A 10,350-nucleotide genomic window follows, 5' to 3' on the forward strand; every position below is an offset into this window, starting at 1 on the left:
CTTTTGAGGGCTAAAAAGTGACCATAGGATGTCTTTTTAGTAAAAAATGTGAACCCATGTAGTGGTACTATGAGTTAGGGGTTTGTTTTTAACTATTAGAAGGTCTAGAACACTTTTATGGCCCTCCAAATAAGCCACTTTTCAAAAGTAGCTAAATTTGAGAAGTCATAATCACTTTTATCTTACCCCCTCCTCACCCCCTGTGCCCCGCCCCACCCTCCTCCCCCCTCTTGGTTAAGCTTACATTTATAGAAGGGGGACAATAGTAGAAGAAAATGGTACTTGTGTCACTCCCACTTATAGCTAGGGTTTTGGTAGTGAATTTGGAGGCCTTTTTAAAGTACTTTGGAGGACTTAGTAAGTGTTCATCCACTCTTTAATTTTAGAGGCACTTACAGTTTTGGGATTGAAAAAAAAAAAGGAGAAAGAAAATGAAAGGGGCTCTTCTCAAACCTCATCTACCATTTGCTTAGGAGCAAGGTTGGTGCTCTTGCCATGAAAGAGAACTCTTGCATCTTTGTAGTTTATTTGTTGTTATTGTATGAAATGAATATGTAGTTTTTGTATGCATTCCTTGTCATGTAAATTAGATTGTTCATGTTTTGTATGTATTGGATGTGAGGGATTTTGCATTGTTTCTTTTTGTGATTTTGGAATGTATGTTGTATTTGGGTGTACAAGGTTTCACTCACTTTTGGGAGGGAAGTGGTGACCTTGGGTGAAGGGGTTGGTTGGGCCTCTCATTGAAGTGCAGAATCTCTTTTCTTGGAAAAGAGGGAATGCATGGAGTATGGGCCCGTGCTTTCCATCTTGTTATTCTTGCATTTGGGGGTGATAAGGAGAGATATTGTATGGAGAAACTTGTATATTTGAAGTCTTGAGAAGGCACGGAATTCTTGGGTATTATTGTTTTGTATGACATCTCCTCTTTGATTAGGCCCATGTTTACCCTTGTTTGTGGGTTCTTAGGTGAACCATTTCGAAACCCATGGTTATGGAAGTTCAATGTTGCAATTGAGATGTTATTGCATTTGTGAGTTTGGTTTGTGTGTCTTGTTTACCTTGGTACTCCAAGCTTGAGGGTGGTTTCGTAGAGACCTAGGTTGGGAGGTGAGCACTGAATGGTTGTGCTCAAAGTATATGCAAGTTTTGTGGATAGAAGGTTCATGTGGAAAAGATTTGGAAATGGTCTTCATGTTGGTGTCATTGTGGAGAAAGAGGAAATTGTTGTATTTCATTGTCATACTTGTAATGGAGAATTCTCCACCTTTGTTCATCTTTATTTTGGGATAATTGATCTCTTGTTGTAAGTTTTGTATTAGAGACACTTCCTTGAAGTTTATCATTATTGTATTAGATGTAATCTTATCGTAGCCATGTGATAACAATATCACCTCAAATGCTTACTTTATTGTCTTGAATGGTTTTGTGAACAGGAATTAAAGAGCATTGAGATTTTTGCATATTTGGATTTTTAATTATGTGTAATTGTATTTAGAGTTACTTGTATCAATGAAATAAAATAATAGTTGTTTTGTTTATACATTCATTGTTAAGTTGAATCTATAGAATAGAAATAATATTTCCTACCAAACTAAATATATGGTTATTATGTTTCATTTCAAATGATAAACAATAGAATCTATTGGAATCATTAGACTAATTATTTAAACTAGACAGATAGTAGTTAAATGAATGCATCATCCCCTTTAGAAAAATATTTATAAACTTGTGAGTAAAAGGGAATAGCAAAAGATGGGGTGAGAAAAATAAAGCTGAAGGCAAAATGAATTAGAGAGCAAAAACATTTTCTTAGAGAGCACATTTTACTCTCCGAAAAATGTATGGGAAGTTAATTTAATTCCTACAATCCCATAAAACTACACAGCTATCAAAATATATTAAAATAAGAACTTTTGTCTTTGTTCCAAAAAAATAACTGTAGGCCTTGTTATATAGACCACAAAATAGTTCATTAAGGGACCATTTTATGTTCACGTGCAATTCTAGTTAAAAGAGAAATATATATAACAACACTTGTTTATGTGCACACACACACACACACACACACACATAGTCCCCTTTAAATAATAAGTGGACCTTGTTGTAAAAGGACAAAAATATGCATATATTTTTTAATAACTTTAAATAAAGGCTTGTTGGAAAAATAAAATCATTAAATATATATGGGAGGTTCATAAAAACATGTGCCCCCCTCTTATCAAAAGTTTCTAAAATAATAATAATATAATTATTGGGAGGGGACAAGCCCCCACCACCCCTTCCCCTCCCCCCCCCCCCCCCCCCAATGGGCCTCACACGCAGGATAGGCCTACTTGGGGCAGACCCACGCCTGTCGCACAAGTAAGCATGACCTACGATATGGTGTGGCCCCCTCATAAAGAGGGGAACGTGGGAAAAGGTAAGCGAGGTAAATTTTAAAAAAATATTTTTATATATATTTAGTTTATAATTAATATATAATTTAATATATGTTATAATTTATAATATAATATATATTTTATTTAATAAATTATATTATGTTTAATATTATTATTTTAATATTTTGACAAAAACATAACACAGACATTGTGGTCATGTTTGTGGCGACTATTATGCATATTGATAGAGACAAGGCAACCATTAGAGATCTTTGTAGAGTTGTCTTTAAAAGCCCTATCATCAAGGAACTGGGCCTAGTTCTGGAAAACATAGATGAGGAACTGTGTATCCTGAGGAGTGAATATGGAGAACTAGATGAATCAGTCCAAGTCTTTCCAATTTCGACCATCAAGAATAAAAGAAACTTTATGCAGAGAGTAGATCAAATTACTCACAACTAGATGTTCCTCTTGGCAGCTACGTATACTCACATAGGTGTAGACTGGAAGGGCATGGAGTGGTACTTACAAATAGAAGACCTATGCATTCCAGAATGACAATTGGTCCAGCCTTTGGTTTTTTAAGAAGTCTTGTATCTCTTTATAAAATATTTAGTATAGTTAGTCTTTTTCTGTGTTTTTCCATCTTCTTGTGGCTTTAGTTTAGGGTAATTGTTCTTTTTCCTATCAAGTCTCCTCTCTAAGGCCTTTTTTGGTTAATGCTCATTTTTTCTCCCTTCCCCTATTTTCTTTTAGTAGGGTTAGGGATTTTTGTAGTCAATATTGTTCTGTTTATTTGTTTATCTATGTAGATGAGTGTTTGGTTCTTCAAGCTATCTAGATTATTAACTCTAGGTTGTATAGAATGTACATGTTGATATATTAATACAAACATTTTATAGGACATTATGTATGTTTTATATCTTCTTGGTATGAATCAAGGACCTGTTTCACTTAAGCAAAACTCTTTAATCTTGTTCTTTCTTTCTATCCATTAAATAGTTTCAACCTAACCATAATTTCCAATGGAAAAGTAATTAGAAATATGAATGTATGGTGATTTGGAATAAGCTTAAATCCAATCACATTCAAAGTATCTTTACTTATAGTTAAAACTTCCATTTAAGAAATCATTACAGGTTTGAAAGAGACAGTAGAACAAATCATCATACAAACTAAGGATTAATTCAAACAAAAGAAAATCCCACTAAAATGATAAATCACACACCTTGATTAAGATGTACACTAGTTAGTATCTTAAAAATTGGAAAGATGATCATCTAAATTTAACATGAAAAAGATATACATTAGTAAATTCTTCAAGGCAAAAACTAGAATATTTAAAATAGGAAAATCATCTAATGATATATTCAAAATAAGAAAATCAAGCTCAAAAATTAGAAAAGTAAAGCAAACTGAAAAGGAGAGTTGAAGCCAGTAATTTAATTAAAGATTATAGATTGAAGTTCAAAACACATTGTATCAAATTATCTCATAATCTCACTAGTGATGGAATTACACATTCTCAAAGTTAACTTGAAACCCAAAAAGAATGTCAAATCCTAGTAGTAAAAACTATTAGCAGTAATAAGTGTTTTCTCTTTTAACCCAATGGGATGGTTAATATTAGCACTTTCCTCTTATATCTATATTTCATAACATTTCAACATCCTCTGGCCTTATGAGAGGAGTTTGTGGCTCCTTATTTGACGTAGGGAACAATAGGAAACTAGGGTCGAAGGGCACACCTAGCTATCTAATCCACCCTGTAAGAGTTAACACAGCGTAAACAATACACAAGAACAACACCAAGGAGGGAGAACAAGATATCTTTATTGATCCATCAAGTAAACATCGTACATGCCCAGCTGTAAGGCCTTCTGGGTTACGGCCAAATGTAAAGAATACAACTTCAAATTCACACTTCCAAACACATATCACCTCTTCACAATCCTCTTCATACTCTTCTTATCTCCCTCTACCTAAAACTCAATCCTAGACTTCCTTAAATACTTGCCAAAATGGCTTACAGAAGATTCTAGAACATAGAAAGGCCACAAGTCAACTTGATCAACTAATAAACTCTTACATTAGATACATGTACAGCCACAACTTGGCTCACATCAGATATAACTACCTATACTGAAATTAAATGCAAGTAAAGTCGACCCAAATAGGAACCAAACATAGATAACTCGGTAAATGAAAGCTTTTCAAAACTGGCACTCGACATCCAAAGGAATCACTTGGTAGCAACTACGAACTCTGCATCCTCCAATGCTTGGCAACCACAGAGGACTCGACACCCAAAGGATCACTCGACACCTAAAGGAATCACTCGACACCCAAAGGAATCGCTCGGCACCAAGAACTCAATAGCAATTGGCAGAATGAACAAAAGTGCAGGATTATAAGGAAACCTAGGATGCTCTTGCATCAGACAACTAGGGTTTGAGAAATGATTCTCCTAAATCATGAAAGTATCACAACCTGAGTTGCATCCAACTCAGATTGAGAAATCCATATAGCATCTTCAACTGGTCTATTCATCCACTTCACCAAATATTCATAGTAATCTCTTCCTCTTGTGATCTTGCCAACTCTCTGATTCAATATATGTTCAACTTCTTCAATTTGCTTCTTAGGATAATCATCAAGTACAACAACTTCATCATTTGACTCATGATACTTATATAAATCAACAACATTATCCATGTCATCAGGTAACTCAACTTCATAAGCATTACCACTATCAAACTTCTTCAAGACTTTACAAGGTCCAAACTTCTTCACCTTTAGCTTATCGTATGTTCCAATAGGAAATCTGTCTTTCTTCAAATGGACCATCACCTCATCACCAACTTGAAAAACATGATGTCTTCTATACTTATCAGCATTCTCCTTATACTTTGGATTACTTTGTTCCAACCTCAACTTCAATTCCTTATGTAAAGACTCCATGAAATTAGCAAATGCTTCCCCTACAACACTTCTCTTGTCTTCACCAACAACATCCCTCAAATCTGATACTCCTCTAGGCTACATTCTAGTAACAATATCAAAATGTGTCTTCCCTGTACTCCTATTCACAAAATTATTATATGCAAACTCAGCTTGTGCCAATACCATTTCCCAATTACTTGGCTTGTCTCCTACTAAACATCTCAACAAATTACCCAAGCTTCTATTCACAACCTCTGTCTATCCATCTATCTGCAGATGTAATGTAGAACTAAATTTCAACTCAGTACCCATCTTCTTCCACAAAGTCTTCCAAAAAAAAAAAACTTACTATCCCTGTTAGAAATAATACTTCTTGGTAATCCATGCAATCTCGCAATATCTTTAAAGAAAAGTTCAACAACATGCTCAACATCTAATGTCTTCTTTCATGGTATGAAATAAGCCATCTTAAAAAATCTATCCACTACAACAAATATGGAATCATACCCCTCCATTGTCTCAGGTAATCCAAGAACAAAATCCATATTGATGTCACTTCAAGGTTTCTCAGGAATACTAATAGGTGTATATAAACCAATATTTTGACTTACTCCTTTTGCAACTTGACAAACTCCACAACTCTTCACAAATTTCTAAACATCCTTATACATTTGTGGCCAATAATACTTCTCCTTTAGCAAGCTCAATGTCTTATCAATTCCAAAATGTCCAGCCAATCCACCACTATGCCTTTCCTTAATCAAATTCAACCTCATAGAACTTCTAGGAATACACAAATGAATACCTTTGAACAACATACCTTATTGAATGAAATATTCATCATACTTACTTATGTGATCTGTTAGATTTGGTGATTTGCACTCTCTCCGTGCCTTAGAAAAATTAGGGTCAGTATCATACAACTCTTTCATTTCATCAAAACCAAGAACTTCAACCTTCATTTCAGTCATCAAAGAACGTCTTCTACTTAGTGCATCAATAACTCTGTTAGTAACTCCACTCTTATGCTTAATGACAAATGTAAAATGCTGCAAATACTCAACCCACTTCATATGTCTCTGATTCAATTTATGTTGGCTTCCCAAGTATTGTAAAACTTTATGATCGGTATACAACACAAACTCCTTATGAATCAAGTAATGTCTCCACTTCTTCAAGGCTTGAACAATAGCATAAAACTCTTGATCATACACAAAATACTTCCTTTTAGCATCATTCCACTTCTCACTAAAGAAAGCAAAAAAAATTCCTTCTTGACTCAATACAGCTTCTATTGCATTACCACTTGCATCACATTCAACATGAAATACCTTATTGAAATCAAGTAAAGCCAAAACAGGAAACTCAACAACCTTTTGTTTCAAAGTCTCAAAACTCTTATTAGCTCCATGTGTCCACTTAAATTCCTTTTTATCTCCTCTCATTGTCTCAATCATAGCATTAAAAATAGAACTAGAATTTCTTATGAACTTTTTGTAGAAACTAGCCAAACCATGAAATGATCTTACCTTACCCACATTCTCAAGTATAGGTCATTCCAAAATTACTTTAACCTTCTCAGGATCCATCTTCAATCCATCAGCTGAAATCACAAATCCCAAGTACACAATCTCCTCTTGCATAAAATAACACTTTTTCAAATTAATCAACAACTTCTCCTCTTTCAATCTCTACAATACTCATCTAATATGCTCAAGATGTTCTTCCTTAGTCTTACTAAATATCAGAATATCATCCAAGTAAACATTCATGTAAACTTACCCAAACATCTTTTCAGAACTTCATTCATCAACCTCATGAAAGTACTAGGTGCATTAGTCAAAACAAAAGGCATAACCAACCATTCATACAAAACTTCTTTTGTCTTGAAAGCAGTCTTCCATTCATCACCTTCTCTAATTTTGATCTTATGATAGCCACTCTTCAAATCAATCTTGGTAAAATACTTTGCTCCACTCAAAAAATACATTATGTCATCCATCCTTAGCATAGGAAACCTATATTTCACTGTGATCTTGTTAATAGCTTTGGAATCAGTACACATTTTCTATTTTCCATTCTTTTTAGGTGCTAATACAATAGGTGCATCACATGGATTCAAGCTTTCTCTGATCAAACCTTTCTGCAATAACTCATGCACTTGTCTATTAAGTTCTTCATTCTCTGTAGGTGTCAATCTATATGGTGCTTTATTGGAAAAACCAGCTATATGAATCAGATCCATACAATGCCTTATACTTTTCATTGGAGGTAAACCATTAGGTATATCCTCTGCAACAATCTCTTTATATTCCTTCAATAATTTTGCAATTTCTTCTAGTACTCGGTCAATACTACCAATTGTCACTTGGTCACCACTGACTAGTACTTAGCTAACACTATTTTCTGGCACCCAACTACTATTGACAGAACTTGGTCTCCTTGCAATTATAGCAAAATAGACTCGATTCTTTTTCACTTCCTTTTCAAATTGTTTTCCATTAACCATGCAAATTTTCACAGCAGTACAATTAACCTCATCTAGACTTTCAATTAAAGGCAATAATATTTGCTTCTTCCCATTCACCCAAAGAGTATATTAATTCAATCTTCCATCATGTATAACATATCTATCATATTGCCAAGGTTTACCCAACAAAATATGGCAACAATCCATAGGCATAATATCACACAAAACTTCATCAAAGTAATGTCCAATCTTGAACTTCACAAGGCATTGCTCACTCACCAATATCTTATGCTCATCTTTGATCCATGAAAAATGATAGTGTTTAGGATGTTTTAACCTATACAACTGCAACTTTGTAACCAACTCTTCTGATGCCAAATTTGTAGAACTTCCACTGTCAATGATTACTTTGCAACATTTTCCAGTCATCTTACATCTTATTTTGAAAAGACTTCTTCTAAGGATATGTTCCTTATCACTTCCCTTATTACATAAGGTTCTTCTTACCATCAAATTTTCTCCAACCTCATGTCCACTTAGTGAACCCTCATCATCTTCTTGAATCACAACATTTCTATTACCTTGCACACTTTCAAAATATCTACACTCAAAAGATCTATGTCCCTCTTTACCACATCTGAAACAATTACCATGAAAACCACCTCTAGAATAAGAATTACCTCTTCCTCAGTGAGAACTAGTACCTCTATGGTAAGAATTACCACTTTTCCATTCGGTCTTGCCTTTGTCATCATTCTTCCACTCGAATTTGCCTTTATCCTGCACAAAATTGTTAGACCTGCTACCTTCTCCATAGAATCTACCTCTGCCTCTCTAGAATCTACCACCTCTACCTCTTTGTCTTTGTTCATGCTTATTTGTCAAGATCTCTTTAGATTTTAAGGCATATTGGTATGCTTCTTTCACACTCTCCAATTTCACAAAACTTATCTCATCTTGAATTCCAGATCTCAATCCATTCATGTACCTTGCAATTTTCTCAACATCATCATCCACATGTCCAGATATGATGTCCAATCTATAGAATTCCTCAGTTTATTCCTTCACACTCATGTCTCTTTGTCTCAAATTTTGCATCTTTATCAACAAGCTAACTTCATAATCAACAAGGAGGAATTTTTTTTTTTAATCTTGTTCACCATCTTCACCCAAGTTCTGATCTTCTCCTTTCCTCTCCTTTGTCTATCGGTTTGCAAATGCTCCCACCATAGTGAGGCATGACCTTTCAGCCTTGTAACTGCAATCTTCACATTCCTATTATCAAGAGTGTTTTCATACTCAAAGAACTTCTCCATATTCGAGATCTAATGTAACACAGCATTGGCATCCACTTTTCCATCATAAGTAACAACTTCTATGGCAGGCTTTGAATTTTCCCTAAACAACACTCTCAACAACCTTGCTTCATCTTGGTCTTCTTTAGGTTTTGGATTAGGGTTTGGTGTTACTGCTTCATCATCACTTACATCATCTAGGTGTGCTCCTCTCCTCTGTATATTTTTGCAATTTCCAATCGGATGGTAATCTCTGCCTTGATAGTTTCCTCTAATTTTACTCCTACAAAATTAATGCCATTAATTCCTAGGTTATAATCAGCCAAACAAAATCTAACCAAAATCTATTTTTGTGAAGGGATAGTGCACAAGCCTGAACAAATATATTTTGTAAACATATTTTAATGTTTGTATTTATGGTGAAGTTTATTTCAGAGATTGTTTTCCATCTACCGCTACGATTTGGCTTTTGCTTTCATCTAAGCATTTAAAACAATTTGGTTAGATATTTTGAAAATACTAGACTCAAGTGTGATAGACATATCTAATCTCAATGAATGCACCAACTATGATTCAACGTTTTTCTCTCAGGAAATCTATTTGGATTACATACTTGGTTGTTAAATAGTGAATTGTTTTGTTCCTATCTCTGCTATTCACAAACAACTACAGGATATCTCATCTTATACTAGATTTTACTTCTCATAGACAATTACAACTTTTAGGTTCACATTTGTCTCTTTCAGTTTTATTATTTTTCTCATTTTCAGATGAACTAGCATTCCAAATTTGTTTTAGGGTTAAAGCTTTATTTGCCTTGCCCTACAGATGAATTAGGAACATAAATTATTTTCGAATATATATATATTTATACCAGCATTATATATTTAGCTTTATTATCTATTTTAACATCTATTTTAACGAAACATTGTAGGCAAGGAAGACATCACTTATTAATTAAAACTTAAAACATGGTAAATTGAATCTAAGGATGGTAACAAAAAATGCCTTATGAAGATCACCAGATTTGAAGTAGCCATGAATATGCAAGATATATGTTGTTGCAGGAAGTAAATTCTTCTCCAACATTTGCTTGTATATTTCTTCCACTTTCTGCATCTTACACTCCCTTGAGAGCCCATTCATCAACGCATGATAGGTCATTATATTTGGTTCAAATCCTTCTTTTCAATTGCCTCGTATAGCTTGAGAGCTTTGTAGTTATCACCTGAACTTGCACACCCATCAATCATCAAGTTAT

This window comes from Cupressus sempervirens, chromosome 8, assembly GCF_028749045.1.
Source record: "Cupressus sempervirens isolate cs-2001-9-10 chromosome 8, ASM2874904v1, whole genome shotgun sequence".
Lineage (NCBI taxonomy): Eukaryota > Viridiplantae > Streptophyta > Pinopsida > Cupressales > Cupressaceae > Cupressus > Cupressus sempervirens.